This window comes from Marmota marmota, unplaced genomic scaffold (genome assembly GCF_001458135.2).
Source record: "Marmota marmota marmota unplaced genomic scaffold, marMar, whole genome shotgun sequence".
Classification (NCBI taxonomy): Eukaryota; Metazoa; Chordata; class Mammalia; order Rodentia; family Sciuridae; genus Marmota; species Marmota marmota.
In genome coordinates this window covers 21,944,403-21,970,491 of record NW_026000242.1, presented here as the reverse complement: position 1 = coordinate 21,970,491, position 26,089 = coordinate 21,944,403, and positions in this window count along the sequence as shown.

Below are 26,089 nucleotides of genomic sequence, written 5' to 3'. Positions count from 1 at the left end.
TCTACTGTGAACTGTTTTTAAAAGTCTGTAAAGAGTTTTTCATCAGCTATAAGGTATAAATCAATACTGAATTTACACTTCAAACTAATTGAAAATGTTTTATTAGTATTTATCATAAGCTTCATCCTGAGTATATGGAGAGGTTTTTCCAAGAGATTAAATCATCTATTGATTCCACACGATAATGAATGATACACCAGCTCCATTCTCACCTATCATTTTAACTGGTACCATTATTCAACTGAGATGCATTACACAGGATGTGCCAACAATCATTTTTATAACCAGATAATTCTGTGACTTTGCTTGGGCAACTCTTTTAACTGTGAAATTCGGAAGATCATAACAGTAATTGTTAATTCAACTACACCAAGGTTTCTGGAGACAATGGCTTCTCCACCCGTGAAGGTTGTGAATAAATTTTTAATGGGATCTCGCATCACCCTGAAGGAATTCAAACTTCACACTGTTGAGGAAGTTTACCAAGATGGCTTCAGAAGCAAATAACTTTACACAGCACATTGTTTAAAAAGACACATTTATTCAGTGTCATGATCAAACTATTACATTTAGTAACCAACTATATAGGTGCCAAAAAAAAAAAAAAAAAAAACCTACCTTAAAATTGTGAGAGTGTTTTATACTTTAGAGAAAATAAAATAACCTGTTACATAATTAGTCACAAATATATAGGTCTCTTTTTTGTTTGTTTTATAGCAGTTAAGCTCTACTACCAAAGTGCTTGGCTAACTTTGTAAATCCATTAGAACCTAAACCTTTCCCTGTCATTTCTCTGACACTTCTCTCCTGCTAAGTTTTGATTCCTGTTTGTAACTAAAAACATCTACTGCTGCCATGGCAACCTATGCTGCTGGAACCACCGTAGCCACCCTGGTTGCACGGTTTGGCAATGTATTGTCCTTTGCCACCATGAGGACCAAACCTCCCTCCGAGGTTTCCTCATTTCATGGGTCCAAAATTTAAAGACTGATTATTGTAACTGCCAAAATCATTACACCTTCTGCCACCTCCAGATTGCTTCCTTCTTTGCCAAACCCATTTTAGCCATTCCCACTTGCCACCAAAACCACCCCAGCCACAGAAGTTTCTCCCATAACCAAAATTGTCATTGCCACCAAAACCACCTCCACAGCCACCTAGGTGTCCAGAACCACTTCAGCCTCTGGCTAAGATGAAGCATATTCCTCCTGCTTTGGCCAGGCTTTCTCACTTCAAAGCCAAGGCATAGATGATATTTCTGAATAGCAAATAATCAAAGGTCACAAAAGCAAAGCCTTGTCACTGCCTTAGTCAGTCATGATTCAATCACTTCAATTTTCCCAGGAGAGATAATTTTGCACATTGAAGCACCTGGTCTTAAGAACCTTCTCTTTGCTTTCATAACTCTTCCACATGTCTTGTGTGGCCTTGCCTTCATGGCATCATCATCTGCCTATTCCACAGTGGCAAAAGTGACATATCCAAAGCCCCTAGAGCCCTTGGTGTTTAGATCTCTAAACATTCCTTCTAGTCTGTGAATATTCCCCATTGCTCAGAATGGATCCTCAGACTCTCATGACCTGCTTCAAAGCTCAACGCTCCAGTGAACAGCTTCCACAGTTATCTGGGCTCCTTAGGAGACTCTGACTTAGACATGACAACAGTTGAAAGGCAAGTTTTAATTTTAATTTCCTCAGCAGTGTCCATGAGCAGACAAGAGTAAGCTATGGATTAACTAATGGACATCCAAAGAGAGGTTTTAAACAAAGATAATACAGGATTCAATGAGAAGCCAGGTTCACATGTCAACAGGGAATGCAAAGCTGCACTTAGACATAAAAGCTTTCCTAACATCGACTGAAGAAGCAACCAATGCCCCAGTTCTTTCTTATAAGATGCTCAAAATAAGTGTGAAACAACCAACCTGACTATCTCTCAGACTTGGTGGCCCACGCCTGTAATCCCAACAGTTCAGGAGGCTGAGGCAAGAGGATCATGAGTTCAAAGCCAGCCTCACAACTTAGCCCTAAGCAACTCAGTGAGACCTTGTCTCTAAATAAAATATAAAACAGGGCTGGAGATGAGGCTCAGTAGTTAAGTGCCCCTGAGTTCGATCCCTGGTATTAAAAAAAAAAAAAATCTAACCAAAGCCACAAGAATATAGAAGTTTAAGACCTCAGAAGGTATCTTCTGCCTTGTCTTTGGGAGTTTCATACTCAAAATAAACCTTTGTAAATTAATTTGATGATAAAGAACTTTTATGTGTAGGACAAATGGGAGGAAAGAGATGATAGAAACAAAATAATTTACCCCCATTTTTAAGGGGTATTTATATAAAATTGGGGTTGTCACAGAAAAATTAGACCAGGATCCCAAAACACTGCTTATGGTGCAGGTAATCATGGCCTACAGCCTAGGTAATCCTCGGAAGCCCTGGCTACCTCTGATAATGGGAAGTGTCACCTCCTCCTCAGTCTCACCTGGTAGAAAATGGTCCTATCCATAGCAAGAGCATCACTGAGAAGGGCTGATAGAAATGAGAAGACTATCTTTTTATCATGAATTATTCACTTAATATTCAATTGTTATTATAATATCTTATTCAATTATAAGAAAGAGTTCTGGTCAGATACTGATATACATACACGCACATACAAACAAACACATACACGAAAAAAGTGCTGATAACTGAAACATACCAAAAAGTAATATTATTTCCAAAATATCTGGAGAAGTTAAAATACAAATAGTTTTACACAGATCTAGTGGGTTATCTAGAGAAACAACAATAACAACAACAAAAATCTTTTTGGATGAGAAAAAAGCTACAATATTCTTGATCCTTGCTACGGAATCTTAATACTCTTATTTCCTTCTCATTTTTCTTAAATTTTTACCTGCTTTTGCCTGTAGTCTTTTCTCCCCTTAATCTTTTTTTTTTATTGGTTGTTCAAAANAAAAAAAAAAAAAAAAAAAAAACTAAGAAAACATTCTTGATCTAATGTCCTTATCAGATTATTTCTAACACAAAAACCAAATCATATTATGTCACTACCCTGCTTGAAATGGTTCAAAACCTCCAGGCTGCTTTCAAGAATAAAATCAAATACCTTGATGTGACACAAGAGAAGCCTCATGATGGGACACTTGCCTTCCACAGCCCCATCTACTGCTGCACTTCAGTACTTCTCTACCCCAAAGCCACAACCAGTCAAGAACACACTGTGGTATCCAAATACTCCTCCTGCCTTCATCTATGCTGTTCCCTCTTTCTGGAACTCTTTTCCCTCCCATGTTCTCTTGCTAAACTAACTTGTCCTTTCAGTCTTTCACTCTTCCAGGGACCTCTTCCCTCACTTTCCCTCGTCTGTGACTGGGAACCTCATTTCTAAGTATTTATAGCACTCCATGCAAAACACATTCTTGTAATTATCAGCTAGCTTATCTTCCCCTACCCATGGGCTCCTTGTGCTTAGCAATTCTCTTTCATCTCCCACACAGTGTTCTACAGTTAATGGTAAGTAAGAAATTCTTGAATTAATGTGTAATCATACAATTTATGCTATTTAAGATAAGGTTAGTTTTTAAATTATATATGTAGCACACTGGATATCTGTGTCAAGAAAATTAAAATAATTATAATAAGCTTTGCTGATCAATTCTAAACTTACTGCCTTGTTAACATGTTCCCCCTAAGATCATTGCTCTTGTACTAACCTAAATATCTGGAGTTTGCAACCCCTAATAGGATTTTCTTTTCTTCATTCTTAGAAAAGCAAAACAGAGTAAATAACATACATATGAGCATAATGCTAATTTTACACTATACCTTATTCATATACCCTTTCTGGGGGGAACTGACTGAAAATTAAATAAGAATAGACAACTAAGTTAGACCAAAAGGAAGTCAATGGATTAAGGATTTATATCAGAATACCCTCCATTACACAGCACTTTCTTACTAGTCTCTCCATAACAGTATTTTACCAGGTATAATACCATGTATTTATACAATTAGAGTGATCACTATTTGCTTATTTATTTCAGGTAACATTAATTAAGCTAAACAAAGGAATTCAAAGTAAGGTCTGAAAACATGATATAAATGAATATTTAATTTTGTAAAAATTAATTTGACCTATTTTTACCCTTTTTTATCCTTTTATCCATTCAAGCTCTTAAATTCATTATCATTGGATTAGCTGTCAGGTATTTCTAATTAATATTATCCCTAAGTATAGTGTAGGTAGAATTTTACATCTCACAGCATAATGAAAGAGATATGCCTTGTATTATACACATCTCAGTTACCTTTTAAGTGTACACAGCAAATATTCAGCATTATATTGAGGGTCAGAAAGCATCTGCCTTTAGACAGAGGCTGACACCTGTGTATAATTATCCAGTGTGATTAATGAAGAAGGAGATCAAAGTTTCATGCAATTTTAATTTTATGCTCTGGGCTTGATGTGCAAAGGATTTGTACTAGGTAATAAAGGAATATAGGTTCATTCTAATAAGCATGACAAATGAATTTTTTAAATGAGTCTAACTCATTAGCTAGGCATATATAAACCTATGTGACCCTTAGTGCTCCGGTAGAAATTGGGGATAATCTTAATGCCTAATAAGCAGTTGTGTGACAATATTTCAACAAATTAATTCCTTTATGAAAGGCAAACACACATAAAAGTATTCTTGCTGAGGTATGACAAAAACCAAAATGCTTAAAAGGACAGGATCTTGACTGCACCAACTAAATCATATTAACAGCAATTTTCCATGAGGCCACATTTTTAACATCGACTGTAGACTTCTGTAGATATTTTGACAAGAGTGACATTTTGGCAGAATTAACAAACCAGGAAAAAAAAATGTGTGCTCTAGCCTGACATGAGCACTATGGAAATAAAAGCACAAGTAACAGCGGATGCTATGTTCAGATACCAATGCGTTTCTGAGATGCTGCTGATTCAACATGATCTCAATGTCCATATTGTAAAAAGCAGTCCTGGTACCTCCAGAGAATAGTATGGAAGTTCACTGCCTTAAATTAAGACAAAGTACTTTTTCTCTTTTAAATAAACACTAAAGCATAACATAGTATGAAGAAGAAAAAGGAAAAACAAATACAATATGTAGTTTTAAATAATAGATTATGAAGTGCAGAGCAAATTTTGGAAACAACTTCTGGAATGTTCTAAGATTAGCTACTTTTTAAAAATAAATTCCTTTTTCTTTTTTTTTGGAAGCTCACTTTAAAAAAAAACTTTCTGAACTAAAATTATGGTGAAACCAGGGATTTAGTGAACACTAAGATTTTCAACATGTTCTAGATCACCCTTGGCCATAGTAATTGCTTCTTAGTTTCACTTTCCAGAAAACATGAATTAGCAACTTAAACAATGTTAAGCATTGAAAGATAATAGAATGATTAGCAGACCTCATCTTAAAGAGTTCAAAAACTGGTCAAAGAAATGGACATATCAACAAGTATAATATGGGACAGTCATGCATAAAACTATAGGAAAAGAACCAGGTCAGTGCAGTGAGAAGTCAGGAGCACAAATGAATTAGCAATTAATTCCAGAGCCAGGCAGAGAGAAAATGTTGAAGACAGCTTTAGAAAGAATGTGCATTCATTCATTCATCAAACATTTATGAACATAAACATCAATGCAAGCCTGCATTAGTCACTGTCTGTCTACAAATGAAAAAATATAGTTTCTGCCCTTTAAAATTCAGTCTTTGCTTCCATTCTATCAATGGATATTTTGCATAGCCTTAGAGACAAAAGTATAGACAAAAGTACAGACTTAATGGAGTTTCTAATATGGGAGGATATATGGACAAATAAAACTCTCATGATACTATGAGTTAATAATAGTAGCTAACTAACATTTATGTGTTTAAATGAATTAACCCATTTAGTCCTTAATGACTACCTGAGAAAGTCACTATTTAAAGCCCCATCTTAGAAAATAGAAAACAGGAAAACAGTTATACCTTATCTAAAATCAAATATCTGGGAAACAGCAGAGTTAAAATTCTAACCCAGGTGATCTGGTACCAGGGTCTGTGCTCTAACCATGATACACATCAAGGCTCCAATTATGTAATGAGGGAAGTACTGTGTGTTGCAGTGCACAGAGATGAGAATTAATCTGGAATTGAGACAGGTTCTAAAATCTACCTGGGAGAATGGCATCCACATTGCCTTGTTAATAATACAGACATAAACATTCTGCAAAAAGCGTGCATGGGGAGCTAGTGCAGGGTTCCAGCTGCATTTGAGGCAAAATTAGGAAGGATGAGTGGAATCTGGGCTGGAAGAAAAGAGAATGACTTTTCAAGCTGAGGGAACACTATCAGCAAAGACAAAGAAGCTGGTTTGCCTATTTTCTTCCCCCTGAAAAGCTCTTATACTTGCTATCCAATTGGAAAATAACTAAAATTGATTGAACGATGTAAACATTCCTGGGAGGGCAGCTGTTTCTAAAGGCTATGTAAATAAGTGTTTGACTTTGAAACACCTCCATGTACTCAAGATTCCAAAGTTACTTAGAGCCCACAGACCATGGATTGCAGCATTTTTCCACTGCAGAAAGGTTCTCACCACAAAAAAAGATGCAGATGTAGACATAAAAGTAATATCTAATATATATTAAACATTTACTCTTGTGTCTGGCTTGGTACTATGCACATTACATGAATCACTTCATAAGTGAGATATGCACTGTCATTTTCTTTATATAAATGAAGAAACTGAAGCTTTAAAAGATTAAGTCGTTTGTTCAAAGTCAGAGATGAAACCTAAATTGGAGATTAGGTCAGATATCAAAGCCCATGTCTTTAAGTATTGTGCTAGATGTAACTGAGATCCACAGAAAGGTTTTTATCAAACTTTGATGCTTTGATGTTGACCCTGATAAAAATAAATTGACTTATCTTTTTTTTTCTTTTTTTAACACAGTTTATTGTAGAGGAAAAACGAGACCTTGATTTGAATCCCAGCTCTACAACTTTCCACTCTTGGATAAACATTTTGCCTCTCTGAGCCTTAATATCCCATCTTTAAATAGAAGGGATTAGACTACATGGTGTCAAGATCCCTTCTGGCTAAAAAGATCTATGATTTTTGCTACCATGGTGGTACATACCTATAATCCCAGCTACTCAGGAGGTGAAGGCAGAAAGATCCCAAATTTAAGGCCAGCCTTAGCAGCTTAGTGAGACCCTGTCTCAAAATAAAAGAAATTCAAAAGGATTGTGGATATATCTCAGTAATAGAGGGCCCTGACTTTGATCCCCAGTACCAATAAAAATAAAAGTAACAATCTATGATTTCATTTTTTTAAAGAAAGGCATTTATCATTCATTATTCCCACATTATTAAATCAAAGAACATTTTAAAACAGGATAAGTTAAAAACTTAGAAAACTCAAGTTTAATCCAATTGGGGGAAAATTCAGACTAAAGTCATCTGAGGCATTGGCATGGCATGCTCAATGTGCTGAATTATTTGCTGCACCTAGGTGAGGCTGAACATCCACCATATTTTTCACTCATAACTGAGGACTAGTGACACAGCTCATTTCCTCATTTCAAAAAAGATTGATATCATCCCTGAGAAAAGGTGCACATGAGCTGGAAAAAAAAAAAATGAATGTTTGTGGGAACCAGGAGCATCAGTTCTCATTCTATTAAAGCATCAGCTTATGTTGCACTTAGGCGGTGCTTACTAAATTCAGGGTTGCTCAGTCTTTCGTCTAGGATGCCATGTGTTTGTGAAAAGGAGCAAGCTGTCTCTTTTAATCCAAGAGCCAAATGTGAAAATTCCTCAAGTGTCAGTTTGAGTTTTAGTGTGCATGATCTTAAATCTCAGTGTCTGCTTAAGGTATGCCTCCAAGAGCTCCTCATTCACTGGTGCCTACAGTCAGAGGAACAGCCAAATAACCTGGAAGGTGGCCCCACAGAGGGTGGCTTCTGGCTGAGGGATTACCCCAGGGCCCGCTGCTTTCCTGATCTCTTCAAATTTGCTCTCTCCTGTCTTCCCTGTCTCTTTTGTCTGGGTATCTCCTCTACCCCAACCAGATCAAGTGGGCCCTAATGTAATGGAAATCTGATCAAGCCCAACCCTGAGTTGCAGCTTCTGTCAACAGCTTCTTTGGCACCATTAGTACCAGCTAGAACCATCACCTGCTCAACTCATGCCCTGTGTGAGACTTTTGGAAGGAAGTAGGGGGGCAGATGCAAAGCCTGTTATGACAAGGAACGGAGACGGTGGGAATCTCTGCCAAGATAGGTGGAACAAAGTGTAATTGTAATCTTACATTACCAAGTCACTTTTCCAGACATGATCTTTTATGCTTTTCAGAATTAGACAGACAAGTGCTCTTAACCCATTTTTAAAATGAGAAAGCTGACACTCAAAGGGTATAGGGTCTCATTGTTTTATGAGGTCAATGTAGGGGCGAAAGGCAATGCCTTTTCCTCACCCTTCACAAGGGTCATGGCCCACACTGCTACAGCAAAAGACAGGTTAGCAAAAGAAACATTTATTTAGCAAAGTTGATGTGATACGGAAGCCCTCAGAAATGAAACCCCAAAGACACAGGGAAAACCATGTATTTTTATGCTAAGTCTGATGAAAAGAGTAGATAATGTTAGAGAAATGTGACTGGACAAAAAGGAAATGATCTAATGGTAAGAAACTGAGAGGGGAACTCAGGCAGGGCCTGTTTAGATTCTCCTTGGTCTCTCTGTGTAGCCTTCCCTCCTCCTTGGTTATAGAGCAGAGGCCCTTGGGAATGAGGGTCTTAGGATCTACTTTCAGGGAAGGTAGGATGGAACCTGACATTTCTAAACTTTATGGCTTGCTTTTGGAAGATAGAAGTTTTAGATTCTATGATCTGCTTTAGAGGAGAGGAATTCTGGTTTATATGACATATCTTGGAGAAGAAAGGACAGAGGGAGAAGATCTTCTTCTGACACCCTCCCAATCTCCTTTTGTTCCAAGGGCTTTAGGATAATGTTTTCTGAGTCCTGACACCACTTAATTCCTATGGCTGCAGACCAAGTTCTCAGGCACAGTTTTGAGTCTGCACAACCACAAGGACTGGAGATCTATCATTAACACCAAAACTTAATGCAACTTGATTCTTGGATTCAAGTACACTGAATCTTAATCATTTTACAAAATTTTCAGTGGCTTCTTTGCACCTTTACTGCCTCACCTACTTTCCTCATTCTCAAGAAACACATATCCAAAGTCTAGGTTTTTAATAAAATTAATAAAAGCTCAATGGTCACTACAACCACTCCCAAAACTGACTTTCTACCAAGTGACATTAACATCCTTCCTTAACACACTTTGGTGACATCTGCTAGAATGCTGTCATAATGGCGCCAATATGATGACTATCATGTAAATGGTAGCTGCAGAACAACAGGAGGTCAGTCGTGGCTCTCACAAGAATCTTGAAAGGATGCTATCTTGTCCGTAGACAACTAGAAAAGGAAACTTTGGAAGAAAAAAACCCATTTAGACCAGGCCAGTACACAAATGCACTTGAATAGGGCAGCCAATAATCCTAAGAGTGATAATAACAACAAATTGTATTTGAGTATAACAGGGAATAGTATGTATATCTATTAATATATTGGATCTTCAAAGCAGCCCAAGGAGATAAGTACCAGTTACTGTCTTCAATTTATGAATGAGAAAACTGAAGCACACAGAGAACATAAATTACTGTAACTATATAGATTCAATGGCTTTGTGCACATTATTAGTAAAGAAACACTACTTAGCCAGGTCTGCTCAATTTATTTATAGGAAATAGGTAATGGTGATAACTACTCATTTATAATTTTTATATTATATTTTTGTCAACATTCATTATCCATTACACTAGGAAATTGTCTGAGCTATAAGTATCTATTTCAATAAGCTTAGATTAGCAGACTATAGAAATGAACTTTCTTTATTAGTAAATTTATGTGGCATTTCAAAATAACCATTTTTCACCAAAAATTATTCCTTTACACCTTATAGGAATTCATACAAAAATTGTGAAAAGAGGTGGTGTTTTTAAAAATCTCAATATTGAGTGTTATAACAGATCATTTTAGTTCTAAAACTTTTATAATAGTCTTTCACCAAAAATTAGATAATTGCACAATTATAATCAATACAGTGGTCAGTCTTATTTTCATTAGTAGATTAAGAAAGATATTGATAAAGTTTTAATCTTTTTATAACCTTTTTTGGAGGCTATATATTTTTTATTATTAAGGAATCCACTTCTGTGAATCTGTCAAGACCCCAACTGACCTAACAATAATGAGTTCTAGAGCTAAACACATCTCACTCCAAATTTTTTGGCCATAACTCTAGGCTTCTTTCTTGACCTCCCTTGAAAACTCAGACTCCCAAACTCAATCTCTGCCCTCCCATTCCTGGCAAATGCCAAATCAATGATGCAGGAGATTTTTTTCAGAGGAGGATATAATTTTGTAATTTACTTTGAAACTTAAAATGGAGGCATGCAGATTTTGTAATATTTTTGCACTGAACAGGAGCATGTGGTCCCTTGAATTCACTGTAGTAGTACAAATTATCTTATAAGATTGCAGCATTGATTCCTACAGATCCCATGTTTGCCTTGTTTGAAAAATTTATTTTTCTTCAAGTTTGGCTTTTTTTATATTACCAATTTATTGCTCTATGGCCAGAAAAATATGTTCCCTGTATGTCTTAATTTGGGCCACTATAACAAAAAGACCATAGCACTTGGGTGTCTTAAGAAAAATTTACTTCTTACAGTTCTGGAGACTGAGAAATCCAAAATCAACGGACCAGCAGAATTTGTGTCTGGTGAAATCCCTCTTCCTGAGTTATAGACAACCATCTTTTGGCTGTATCCTTCTAATGGTTGTAGCCTCCTGGGGAGAAGGGAAGGGAAGGACAGAGGAGGGGAGGGAGGGGGAGAGATTGAAAGAGAGCACCCTAATCTCTTTCCATTCCTATAAGGAGATCAATTAACTCCCACAGGCCTCCCCTCCTAAAATCATTCAGCTGGAAGCTATGGCTTGAAAATAAGAATTTGGAGCAAAGAGGTGTATAATTACCATTTTTTTTTTGATGTCTTATAAAAAATGCTTATTCAAAAAAATTAGAAATTCTGTTTCAAGTAAATCTAGGAAGAGTTGTTTATTCCACTAAACTTTATCATTATAACCAATACTTCTTTGCATACATTGGTTCCTATGCAAAAAGAACTTGATACCAAATAGATTCTTGTTGAAACCATTATTCCAGTGACAGCCAGATGAAGATAAAAATCAATAGAGGAAGTCTGAGTAGTCAGATGAGTTATATCCCATATAATGGCAATTGCCAGAGTACAGTGAGAGGGGTTGAAAAATATCTCCTGGCTACATGAAAGAAGACACTGCACAGGATCTTACTGGATGTAGTTGAATTGTCAATGCAATGCTTGCCTGTAGTGGAAATATCTGCATTTGACTAACTCAGCCATTGGGTTTAATCATAGAGGATGCAGAAGTATATTAGACATTAATTATAAAGTAGTGTTTACCAAACTGTAGTCAGCCATCTTATTATTTTGTTTAATATTGTACAGAAGAGAACTAGAAAAGCAAACAACAAAAGGATCAGAATGGTAAACAACCTAAGTCAACACAATTCCTAATACACATACTCACTCAATGCATTTTAAGTGGGCCACTGTGAACTTCGTTTAATTGAATCAGCAGAGACATGTGGACCACAAATGATTATAACCATCTTATTGCTTGTTTCAAACACCATTCGTTGGTGAAAAGTAAGCACTTTGTTTTTCTGAACTCCCATTTTAATGCAAAGCCTGGACTTAATTTGTTCTGAATTATGTGTCTGTAAAATTAAAAGGCATAAATCATATTCCTATATTCCACAACCAATATGCCAAACACATCCAGCAGCGGAAGACTGAAGAGACAATAGCATATTTTAAAGTGACGGGAATCAACAGAAATCTATTGAAAATCTTATCACAAAATAAATAAAATTTTCAAATTAGCTAGCTGCTCTTTATGATCATACCTATTTAAGTGCTTTTGAAGTGCTCTCTTATTGATTTATATATCACCAAGAAGTGGCTAATAAAACTACAAGAACAGTCTGAACATTTTAGCACCAAGAAATACAAACCTATGTATCACATAAGGTGTGGGCCTTTTAAAAGGTTGACATTTTTATTCTCCTCCCAGCTCTATGATTGTCTGATCAAGACAAAAACAGAAGGAAAGGAAACGGTGTAGAACACTAACAGAAATAAACGGCAGGCATTGCAGTACCCCTGCAAGAATTATGCTCTTAGTGATAACTCATAATTTGAATGGCACTTTTTAAACTGAAATGTGCTTTCACTTTTACCTTGTTTTGTGTCTTACAAGTAAGTAAAGCAGGCATATTATTCTTCTTGTTATAGAGATAATGAAACAATTTGGGGGAGATTCAATGACCTGTGCTCTAGTGAAGTCAGGAGTTGAACTGGTGTTGTCAGAGTCCTGTATCTTTTCTACTACATCCTGCTGCTGCCCCCCATCACCCCCAGTAGCCCTTTTAAGAACAAATTGCCATTTGGGTAAATGGTAGAAGCTTGGTAGCAACTTGAAATACACTTGGCACTCTGATAAATGGTCCAGGCACTTAATTGGGATGCTTGCCAAGGAATAGAGTTAGTGCAGTGCATTTCCAATGGCTCTAAACAGCAGATGAATTGCACATCAATTTATTTAAATAGCAAGAAGGCGAGCCTATTCATGGCCATTACCAGGTGCGGATTGATGCCTGCTAGCATAGATTTCCCACTGTGAAGCCCTTTAGTCACTCCATGCGGCTTCCCCACTCCATTATGCCTGTTAAATGAATCAATCTTACCTTAATATCATTCTTAAATATTTAATGCCAAATTACAATGCTGCCTTTTAAAATCAGTTGGTAAAATAAAAGCAAAAATTGTTCAGCAGGATGCACCCACCTCGGCAGCCTCCACTCTTCGCCATGATTACTTACTGGGGTGGGTTGTTTGCCCCAGGGGTGGGCCAATTAAAAGGATTTATTTGCTTGTGTAACAATCTATGCTGCCGCAAAAGGAACTGCAGCTACTAAAAAGAGTGAGCAATTGAAAGCTTACTTTTCTGGTTGAATCTGTATTTGTTGTAATGCAGAGCTTGACCCAGAAAATCACTTCTAACACTTTATCAATGTGCTCTCATTTATAGGGCTTATACTGGGCATCATGTGGGAGAAATCAAGATGTCGCTTTCTGAAAGAACTTTTGTTCAGTCTTGCTTCTGGGTGGTGCTTCAAACGAAAATAGTTCAATCACTGGACCTTTTAAACAACTGCATATGCAGGCCAAATAATTCAAGCCAAATAATTCAAATCAACTGCATTGCTGATTTGTAATTTCACATACAGATAAGGACTTGCTTTATCTTTTTTTTCCTTCTGTTTTAGCTATAACACTGGAATATATGCTTTTCAAAGCCTTTGGCCTCTTTGTGGTCATTTATTCTCAGGATGGACAAAGTGGGGTCTAGTCGACTCTCCTTTTGAGTGTTCCTAGTTCACTGTTCTTCCATTTATGTATCAATATTATTATTGAAGAATGAGGCCCAGATGTAAAATAAAAATTTTTTCCACTTTATAGATTGTTAAAGTTCTCAATTATATAGATGTGACTTGTAGTCTTTTTTTGATGGTGTATATTATAAGGCCGGGGATCAAACGTACGGTCTCATGCATGCTAGGCAAGTGTTCTAGCCCTGAACTACATTCCTAAATCTTTTTGCTTTATTTTTTTTATTTTGAGATGGGGTCTCACTTAATCCCCCAGGCTGGCCTCAAATTTGCAATCCTCCTATCCCAGACTCCAATTTGAATAGCAGGCATGTGCCACCATGCCTGGCTGTGGTTCCTTTTCTTAAAAAGAAACACCTCATATTAACTAAAGGATTTTATTAATTACTTTTTGGTTAAGAAAAAAGTAGAACCTAGTTCTACCTTTTTTAAGAAAGTAAATATAGATATTGAGATAAAACTCTCCAAAGATTAAAACCCATATACTCCAGCAGTAATTAATAACTTGGATACTTTTAAAATCTAAACATATTGAGACTCAGTGATCCCAAATATTGAGGATATTTTAGGGAAGCGAAAATATAATAAAGTATGTGGCAAGTAGCATTTCACTTAGAATCAGGGATGTGGCTTCTAGTACTAGCTCTGTTGCTAACTATCTGCCTGACTCCAGGCAGCTTGCTTAGCCACCCTCAGCCATCACACACCTGTAAACCAAGGGATTTAGAACTTGCTACTTCAAGTATGGTCAGCCTGGATGTTGTTGGAATAGCAGGAACTCTACCTGACCTAACCAAGTGCATCAAAATCTGATGTTAACAAGATCCATGGGTGATTCTCATGCATGGAACACTAAGCCACAACACTCTGGCTAAAATTCTAGAGGTGGTCTCATTTTAAATCAAGATTTTAACCATTGTTGTTGCCCCTGCCAAAACAAATAGTTTTGTCTCCCAGAGAGCACACTTATGAAATGACAAAAATCTGACTTTGATTAGCCTGTGCAGACTCAGGCAGGTTAAAAGCTACCTGCTCTGTAGGAGGAGCTTATTTGGGGGTGTTCAAATTCATGACGTTTCTCATGGAAATCCTGCTTTATAACAGTCTCCCAGTCCAACAGAGTTGACTTGGACTTGGAGACAAGAAGATGACGACAAAATCATCATCTGCACCAGCTGCCTACTTGAACAAAGTGCAGTCCATGCATAGGACCAGTGCAGGCCAATCCTGGGAAAACGGGCAAAGGAAGTTTTCAATCTCACAGAAAGAATAGACTTCACTTGACATCTAGAGAAGACACATGCAGAATCATTCTGAGAACTACAAAAGTTGAAGATGTCATTTTGAATACCTTTCAATAAATCAAGATGGCAGAACTTGGAAAAGAAAAAATTCAAAACCTTAGATTTCTTAAGAGATTATAAATTTATTATCTAGAGTTACTGAACATTATTATGTTTGGGACATTATTAACATATTGATTATTTGAGTTGAAGGTATAGAAAAGATGCAGATTTCTGTGGATGTCCCTGATCTACCTAAAGATTAATCTTCCCAAAGAAACTCAGTTGTCAGTAATCCCCTCCATAGGAGTTTCATCAGCTAGGGAAAATCGGCTGTTATCACACCAGAGACTATTATTGATACCACAACTAGACCAACTTGGTTATAAACTATCATATCTCCTGTCTATCTTCTAAGGACCCATTCATCTTTCCCAAAAAATCATTACTCTCTCCTAAGTGAAAACATCCCTACATCCCTTTCCCTTTCCTGTTTAGACAAAATATCAGCTCTGATGGAGCTCAAGACACATCCCAAACTATGGCACCCTGGATTTTGAGAAAGAACAGAAGCAGAAAGACTCTCATCTTCCTTTCAACCTTTCTTCCAGGAAATAGGCCATAGGCTCAGCCAACTTTTCCCTAGGTAGGCAATAATACCCTAAGACCCTCATTCCAGACATTCCCTCCCTATACCAGAAAGGAAAGAATGTTTTTATCTCTGAAGACACAGAGACACTGAATAATCTGAACAAATAGCACTTGTTACGTCCCTTCTAGCTTATAATCACTAGATTTTACCCCCTGTGTGTAAAGACACTTCTCCACAACTATCCACTTTTTCATCAAACTTAGCATAAAAATACACAGGTGTCCCTGTTTCTCTGTATGTTCATTTCTGAAGGCTCCTTAGTCATGTAAGACTTACATTAAGTAAATATATGTTCTCTTCTCTCATTAATCGGTTTTTTTTTTGTTTTGTTTTGCTTTGCTTTTTTGTCTTAGATGCTTCAGTCATGAACCTTGTAAGGAAAGATTCAACTGTTTCTCTCCTAAACTTCTCAAATCACATCTGATTGTTGGACATTCACTTTTTTTTTTCCTGTGATGCCCTGATACATTCAATATTTGAAAGTAATAAACTCACATGTCTTGTCTCTTGTTAATCTGCCTGTTGTCAGTTGTTTCATAGACCCAGCTATCAATCTTAGGTGACAGAGGGGAAGCCTTTCCTCCCCTAGAGTTTGCATAAGGAAACATAACAAGGAGAATGCAATCAAATCTAAAATTCAGGTTAGAATTACTTTAGTTGACATGATGGAAAGGTCAACATGACTTTCCAGAAAATGGCATGCTGGAAAGAGGCAATTTGTAGGAATGTGATAATTTGAAAGTCGAATTTGTTTCTTAGAAATTATTTTTATATATTCTTTCCCACTAGCTCCAAGTTTAAGAATTCATTCTAAAAGAATGTATTAAAATGCCCTACTAGGATGATTTCAACTTGTTTTTTCTCCCTTTTTAGGCAGACTTTGTTCCACTTGCTAATTCAGGCATTGTGTGAGCAATTTCTTCTGTTGTTTTGATGGAATCCAATGTTCCTCTGCTCTTCAGGATGTGCCAATGCAAAGCACGAATTTGCTGCCTTTCTAATTCAAATGTTATGGCTTTATACTGCTTTATAATGAATCTCTCCGATTATGATTCTGTCTATGTAAGGCCCCTTAAATCTCTCTGGGACCCATATTCTGTACCCTTAATTTGGAAACATCTAGATACACATATCTAAAAGTAGTTCTTTCATCTGGGTGAAACAGAAAATAATTTAACTAATTATCCCCCTTCCATCCCCATTCTCTGACACAAAACCCAGCATTCATAGCCCCATGCCAACAGCCTGCATTTAAGTGGCTTTCCATTGCTCAGAGACTCATGTTAATGTTTTATGAAGAATGGGAGGCTCTTTCCAAAACTGGACCCTCGATCAGTATACTACATGTCACAAACAAAAATTACTCGTTGGTCACAGTATGAAACTTTTTAATATCTTTTGGGAATGAGACTATCTCAAAGCTGATGAGTGCTTTCTATTTGCAGAGTCTCTGACTTTGAATTCACCCTGAAAAGTAATAATAGTAAATAAGATTTTATAGCTATGAAGACTGAGGCTCAGTCGTTAGGTAATTTGCAACCACAGGCATTTTGGACCTTATGTGTCCTTTTCTATTGTTACACACACAAAAACAAGTCCAGAGAGGTAAAGCAATTTGGGCTGTCATGCAAATAGCTTTTTGTCTGTCTTGGTACAATGCTTTCTCTGTAATTCAATCACAGCTAAAGCTTTATGACACGTTCTGTTTATGAATTGTGAAGAGACTCCAAAATGGCCCCTAGTGATGTCACTGCCTGTCCTTGTCATCCCTTCTCCTTGAGTTCAGGTGGACCTGTGACCTGTTTCTAACCAGTAGCATGGTGTAAGAGTAATGGAGTATTGTTTTGTGATTTCATTATTGTAAATTCTAACTTCTGGATGACTATCGTTCACAACAATTTATTGTACATTTTATAAAGAACTAGAAAAGTTCAAAGGTTCTCAACACAAAGAAATGATAAACATTTGGGCTGAGATGTAGCTCAGTGGAAGATCACCTGCCTAGCATGTGCAAGGCCCTGAATTCAATCTGGAACTGCAAAGAAAAAAGAAAAGACCTACAAATATGTACAATTATGTCAATACAAAGTTTATATAAAACACATTCTAACTTCTACTAAAGCAAATTAGGAAAAATGAAAATGGATATATCATTCACATATAACTACATGTAGGAAACCACTAAATATTGTGGTAATATAATTAAATCTTTGGAAATATTTAAGTTATTATCATAATTATTATTCTTCTTTGCTGTATAAATTTTAAATTACGTAAGAAATGAAACTAGCTCAGCCCAAATCAAAGGGTTATTCAAATAGCACCATGCCAATATCTGTCAAATAGCATTATTATAATATATTATGGTGTTAATATAAAAAAATAGGGGACAGAATTTTAAGTTCACAAATATGATGAATTATCCCTTATTTATAGGATTTTATGTGTCAGAATCTTAAAATTATTTCATGAACCCAAAGGAATAGAGAAAAATAATTTATTGTTTGTGAGTCTTATTTTTGTGTAATTCCCTGAAACAATATCATCTGCCAAGGTCTGTGCTTTAAGATGGTATCTTGGCCCCAGGAATAAACTAGCCTTATCTGTTTTGCTTTGTTTTCTCCCTCAATGAACATTTTTTAATAGTTTTTCTCACTTATAAGTTATCTTTAAAGTTGGATGATAGACAACTGCATTGTTAAATCCTTATATCTAAACTATAATAAAGTAACTGCTGCTTTTATGAGTGTTGAGATTGATCTGGAGATGCCCTGGTGCCTTGACCCCCTGGAAATTTATGAGTTTGACGTGTGGAGGCTGAATTTTCCCTGCCCTACCTACGGTTGCTGCTTTGTAACCTATATCAAACTAAAGGAATGAAGTTCATACATTTAAATTTCTGATTCTTAAAAATTAATTGGGAAGCTGGATGCTGTGGTGCACACCTGTAATCCTAGCAACTTGGGAGGCTGAGGCAGGAGAATTGTAAATTCAAAGCCAGCCTGGGTAACTCAGTGAAAACATAGTCAAAAAATAAAAAGGACTGGGGATGGAGCTCTGTGGTAGAGCACTTACCTAGCACAAGTAAGGCCCTGGGTTCACTCCTCAAGGGAAAATATTGGAATATAGTAGTTGTGCAGGTGGTGCACACCTGAAACCCCAGTGATTAGAGAAGCTGAGACAGGAGGATTACAAGTTTGAGGCCAGCCTTGACAATTTAGCAAGAACCTATCTCCAAACAAAAAATAAAAAGGTCTGGGGATGTAGCTCAGTGGTACAGCACCCCGGGTTCTATCCCCAGTACAGCAAAGTGGTAGGGGAGTTCAGAAGTATCAGAACCAGAGAATTTTAGAACTGAAGAAGATCTGGGAGGTAAACCAATTTGACTTCTGCACTTTACAAATGAAGCAATTGAGAAGTTGCATTGGTACAACAGATGTGATTCAATATCTCAGAGAAAATTGCAAGCAGAGAGATGGGGTGAGCTCTTAAAGGCTGCAAAGCTATAATGTCATGGAGCTCAAATCTGACTCTAAAATTTGATTCTCTGCCCACAACACCATTATGCCTTTCATAAAAGTCCTCCGGTGCAAGTATATGACTGACAGGATCCAAGAACAGAGAGCTTTAGAGGAGAGACAAATGAAACTCTGCAACAGTGTAAGATGGCCTTTGTAGAGCAGAGAGGGAAGAACTTTGCCAAAACATCATTTTTGAAATGTTAAAACTACCACTCATCCAGATATTTGGTGAGCATCTGTCAAGGACTTGACAACTCACTAATGATGGAACCATCAGGATGGAAAAGCTGGTCCAAAGAGCATTTGTAAAACAGGTTTGTGCCATTATTCAGTAAAGCTGTCGTGAAACAGGTTAACAACATTCAGGGCAACAAAACCACAATCTTTAGACTTGTTTGTTTCTACTGAAAAGAATATGTTTATATCTCTACTGAAATTTGGAATTCATCAGTCTTCTAACTATACAGAGAAAATACAATTCCTCTAGAGAAATATCCTCCCCAGATATTCCCCAGAGGTTTTGCCTGTTATTAGCAGCTGTGTGTTTAAATCTATTCCTTGTCCATTACTTGAAACAGACCTACTTTCTGATGCTATTATAAAGCAAAAGGCACTGATAATTGATGATGCTGAAGGTGGAGTTGACTTCTTATAAAAGCTGAGAAGCTAAGCAAGGATGTGGACATGAAGAGATGACCATGCTGCCTTGTCCAAGAGAGAACCCACAGAAACAACCTCATGCCGGGTAGAACCCCAAAGTAGCTGTGTGTGTAATTGAAGACAGACATCTGGAGACTAGCTCCTGATTAAAAGAAATTCTGGATATACCACTGCTATTCTTGGGGGGAAAAATAAGTCCTCTCACTCTGTTTCCTTCTTTCTTCTTGCCTTAAAAATATGTTCTTGCACTTGACGGGCTCTTGAGTTTTTTATTTCACCTGTAATTCCCTGGGATCTGCTGACAGATTTGACGTGAACCATTTAAAATAATGAAGCTTGAAGAAATGGAAAAATCATCTTTTCTCTTTTCTTCCACTGAAACAAGGTTGAGACTTTTCAAATGAAACATATGCCATAAAGAAAAAGATAATCCACAAAACTATCATAAAGAATGTGTATGGAATAGAGTCAATTTATAATATGGCTTTAATTAACCAGAGCTACAATATTAGAGGATACTGCTTTTGGGAACTAAAGTATTTTCTTTTTGTCATGTTTATCAGGGGACCCTGCCTACAAAGAAGTAAACTGCCTTTTCTCCAACTTTATACTTCTCTTTCTCCTTTTCCCACTTCGCTTCCTCCTCCTATTCTTTGCCCCAGCATAGAGTTTAAAGAGTTTCCAATAACAATTCACCTTTCTTCCTCCTATTAGAAAGTTATTGAGTTCAGAGGTACTAGATTCATTATTCTTTTATTTTATTTTTTTCCATGTTTTGTCTTAAAAGGAAAACAGAAGTAAGCACAAACTCCACAGACATTTAACTGTCTATCCAACTGCTACTCCAAAACTAGTTTACCTCTCTATGGTATCAGTAGAACACATTCCCCAAATACCAATTGCTCCTGAAAAGCACAGTCACAAGTCTATTTTAATTTTTTGTTGACTCATTATCAATAAAGGTGTTGGTTGGAAAAATGGATACCTGTTTCTAAAAGTATATAATGTAATGATTGAGAATGTTTAGAATTTGAGATCACTGATTGAGATTCATTAACAGTCTAGCAAACTCTAAACATTGATGGGCAGTAAAGAAGCAAGCTTGGAGCTTCACAAAATAGGAGGCAGGGCAATCACAGACTGTCAGTCGTACACTGAGCTACATCCCAAATACCCCCACTATTTTTGAGACAGAGTCTCCCTGAATTGCTTCAAATTTGCCATCCTCCTGCCCCAGCCTTTTGAGTAGCTGGGATTATAGATGTGAGCCACCGTGCCTGACTCCAATTTTTTAAAATCTTTTCCATTATTCTTGAAGATGTTGCTTAAGGTTTTCTTAATATCAAATACCAAAAAGTGACTCCCTAAATTAAACCAAAAGATTTTACTAAATGGGTCCTGGGATTCACAGAATTGAGGACAGCATTGAACAATCAAGAATCATAAGAGACCAGGCAGCTGGAGGTAGTGCAGCAGCTGGAGTTTATGGACTCAATCATAAGTTTTGAGATCAAATGGCAAATGAGTTACAATGTAACTGAAAAAAAGTATGTGTAGACAAAGGGAGAAAACAGGCCACAGGTGAACCAGAAATAATGATCCCAGTTTTCAAACAGAAATGAGGTATAATGTTGTTCTAAGCTGGCAGCAGATGATGATTTCCACCGTTACCTTTATCTATTCCCAAATTAACATATACTACTTGTGGAATTTTAGAAGTGTTAAAGTAAAATATATCTCTGTTGAGGGGTTATGAATGAACAGCCTCTTTAAGCACATCATTCATCAAAACACTGCCACAAGTGGTCATTAACTGATCGAGATTCATTAGCAGTCTAGTAATATTGAGTTCCTGGCCTGATATTCTAGAGAGAGAGAAAAACCTCTTCCCAGGGTGGCTCTGCAATGTGTTGTCTCTCTGTGGCCTTTACTTGTCTGGAATTTGAAAGACTTGACTCCCCTGGGGGAAGAAGCCCCATGTGTCCTCTCTGCTCTCTTCCTTCTGTAGAGAGCCTGGCTCTTCAGGCTCACACCTTCTTGTTGGATCTTAAGACAATGGGTGTCATTGCCTTTCATGGGACAGGAAACAGAATTATCACTGCCTCACCAGGAAAATAAAATTTTATAGTGGGTAATCTTGATTATAGAACAGCATAAAGAAGCTACAGTACCGTACTTTGATGCAACTCAAATGTGATGCCAGGAGTGCCGTACTCTCAGAGGAAATTCAAATATAAACATACCAAGATGATTCCTTTTGAGAAAAATATACTTGTACTGCTATTTTCATTTGGGTCACCAGAAATTTTCTTTCTTTTTTTTTTTTTACCTTAAATAGACCTATGCTCTTATATTATTTTAAACATTAAAAAAGGTAAAACGACCCTGCAGGTGGGTTACAATATTGGCAGGAAGAGACCACATCCACTCAAACACCCTGCTGCATCTTCTCATTTTACCAGCCAAGATTTCAGAAATAGTGGAGGCAAGCTGCACAGAGTAGAGCAGATGTGTCCTAACTTGGCCTGGCTTTTTTCTCACCCCTGGGTTCCCTACAGGGTCTACAGCTGCTTGCAACAGTAGTTGGCCAGACAGAATCCTGACAAATCTGGGGGGGAGTGGTGAAGGGGAGAATAAAATGTTAAATTCTTGCTGTGCCACTGCCATACTTGGTGTGACTCTGACCATTCTTTTGGGCCCAGAAATGGTTCAGAAATCCTGTTCCTCTAGGAACCCTGAAACTGAGCTCCAACAGCTTAGTGAAATTCACGTGGTCATCTTATAAATATACATAATATCTCTAAGCCTACCATCATTCTACCCAATCTAAATACTCTATAAACCTGAGGGTATGAGCATAATAAGTGCTAGATAGGATGCAGAAGGAGAGCCACCCCCTAAAACCTTGCCTAGGCTTGCAGGGAGTTTAAGGCTCTGAATAATCTTTACTACTCAGCTGACAATGCTCTGCTTTCAGCTGAGGATACATGACATGGTACTGAGTACAAGAAGAGAAAATATGGCTGCCCGATCTACCCACATAAAGTCTTAAGGGCATTATCAGAGTTAAAGAAACACTGCCACAGGAATAGTGCATCTCAAGTGTAATGCTAACAAAGTGTGGCTTCTCATCTTAGAAAAATCTGGACATGGCCAGGTTCATTGGCCAGATTCAGTGGCTTACGCCTGTAATCCCAGAAGTTCAGGAAGCTGAGGCAGGAGGATCACAAGTTCAAAGCCAGCCTCAGCAACTTAGTGAAGCCCTAAGCAAATTAGTGAGATCCTGTCTCAAATTTAAAAATAAAAAAGGTAGGGGGGGGTGGGCTGAGATATGGCTCAGTGACTGAGCATCCCTTGGTTCAATCCCTGATACAAAAAAAAAAAAAAATTCTGGACATGAATACTAAAAGCAAATATGTATGCTTTTATCTCTTTATGATTATAGGGAAGAAAAAGCATCTTTTCTTTAGACATTGTAAGAATCATGGTTGAGATCCCTATAACAAAAGACAGATTAACAAGAGAAAAGCAGGCAAATTATTTTAATATAAGTTTTAGGATATAAGATTTCAGAAGTGAAGATCCAAAGGAATGGGGAAATCTGTGTATTTTTATGGAAAGTCAAGCAGAAATATGATTGAAAGACAAAAAAAGATATGATGTAAAGGTAATACAATGGGGGGGGGGGATTTAACAAGGCCTGTTTATTTAGATTCTTGGTGTCCTTGTGTGACATTTGATCCCCCTCCAAGTATAACACAGGACACTTGTCACATAGCATAGCTTCTTGGGAGAAGGGGAGAAGATCAAAGAGTGACCTTCCTATCTTATATCTCTTACTACAGAGGAGAAGGGTAAGGGGCAGGTGAAAGTGACAGTGCTGTTTCTGCTATTTTCTCAAATGCTGAAGTGTCATATTTTGGAGTACCATATCCTGAATCTTTTCATGATGAAATAGTGAATAATTATTGCCTTTTTTTTTTTTTGCCAGATTCTTTGTTTTCTTAAACAAACCTATTTTTTTATTCCATTTTAAAAATCTAAAGGCTAAAATAATACCTTTGAAAGTGAACTTGACATTAATCCTACCATCAATGGACCCTAGTTATTTATAAATAAACTTATTAAATATTTGACTATTTTCAGTTGTTAGGAAGTATCCCTACCTCAGGAAATGAGCAGTACTTTTCACCCTGAACACTCTGGGGGTTGGAGAAGAAATGAAATAGGAACCATTACTACCACTCATCTGAAATAGCTTGCTTTTCCTCATTTTAAAAACTCCATGGGTTTTAGTAACCCTTACTACTAAGCAAAAAGTTTGCTTTATTTCTATTTCTCTTTCCTAATACAGAAGGTTCTGCTTTCCAAGTGTTCCATTTCTAGATGTTCTCCCACAGTTCCCTGTAGTTACAGCAGTTTATTTCTAGCCTACACCTGCCCATGAAGCTAATTCCTTTCTTTGTCTTAGTATGCAGAACCACTGCTCTCTCTGGATCCTGAAGGCCAAGAGTAATGGTCACTGACCAGAAGCAGGAAGGAGAAGCATGCCTTCATACTCTAGGCAGAAACCCTCTGTTATTTGTGGTTGGGGCTGAAAATGAGAGAAATCCAAATTGACAGTGCACATTTCTAAAAAGATATTCATAGATTAGTAGGGAAAAGGCCAGTGAGTTAGTCAACCTTCTGTCAGCTCACAGTTTCAAAGGTCTCAGTCCATGGTCACTTGGCTTTTCTGTTTCTGGGCCTGTGACAAGGCAAGGAATTCATGGTGTAACAGACCTGCTCAGCTTGTGGCTAGGAAAGGGAGTGGGGAGAGAAAGGTGACAAGAGAAGAGAAGAGAAATGGAGGAGAGAGAAGGAGAGGAGGGAGAAAAGGGGCCAGGCAACAGGTCCCAAAATCCCCTGTAAGGGCAGGCCCCAGTGACCTACTTCCTCACAGGAGGCCCCACCTCCCACAGTTTCCATCTGCTACCAATGGTGCCACCAGCTGGGGACCAAGCCTTCAACACATCAGCCTTTAGGGAACATTCCAGACCGAACTATAATAGCCAGGACACATTTTTACAAAGAGATATTTTCACACCTCCTTAAGTAAAGAGACAAAATGATGACATTTATTATCACTTTGATCATCTATGTTTTCTAATTATTCTCAAATTAATATGTATTATGAATGCTTTGCAGATTTGGGTGGTGAAATATCACCTCTGAAACAAAACATAGCGCATATGATCCTGATCATGATCACAAATAAATTGTCTGTGGAACAGATTGTTGCTAACAAGCGTCCATTAACCTCACGTTGCCAGCACCACCTGGGTGCCTGGGAATTCCTCCCCACAAATCCCTGCTGGCCTCTTCCCGTCTTTTTCTTTCTTTCTTTTTTTTTTTTTAAGGCTTCAGAATTTCCAGTCTTCAAGTAAACTTGAAAATGAGAGAAATCCAAATTAATAGTGTACATCCTTAAAAAGATACTCACAGATAAGCAGGGGGAAATCCAGTGTGAGACCCCAGAATTCCTTTCTCAGTCTTTTTTAACCTGTAACAAACCAAACTCTCTCTTCTTAGTTTCCTAATTCCTCTTCCATTTCCCCTGCAATGTCTAGGCAGGCCCACTAGTATTTGTGTCAGTATGTCCTTTTAGGTTAGATCCAGTCCTCTCTGCCTCGCCTGTGTTTCAGCCTAGCACTGTTGGTACCTAGGATAAAATGAGTAAGTGTAAATTCCCACTTTGAACCTGAAAAAGAATAGCTTCTCACTCCTTTTTTGTTTTAGAAGAACTTTTAATATCATTAATTTTTAAAAAATTGTTTTTTAGTTATAGATGGATGCAATATCTTTATTTCGTTTATTCATTTTTATGTGGTGCCGAGGATCGAACCCAGTGCCTCACATGTGCAAGGCAAGCGCTCTGCCACTGAGCCACAACCCCAGCCCCAATATCATTAAATTTAATTGTAATAAAATATGAGGAAGAAGCAGTACAATATTAGTAGATACTTCTAAACAGATGCCTCTGAAATATATTCATAGTTCATTGATTACAAATAGGACACAACTGTACTATATAGTTTCATGTTTTGAAAAAATATACCAACAATGCTGTGTAAAATTTAAATGGAAATAGTTTAATTTTCCCTTTACATTCATTCATGTTCTCTATTTCCTCAGATCAACCTCTATTTATTTATTTATTTGTTTGTTTATTTATTTTCAGTACTGGGGATTGGGCCTAGGGATGCTCTACCACTGAGGTATGCATGTCTCCAGCCTTTTTTATTTTTTGAGACAGGGTCTTGCTAAGTTGCTAGACTGG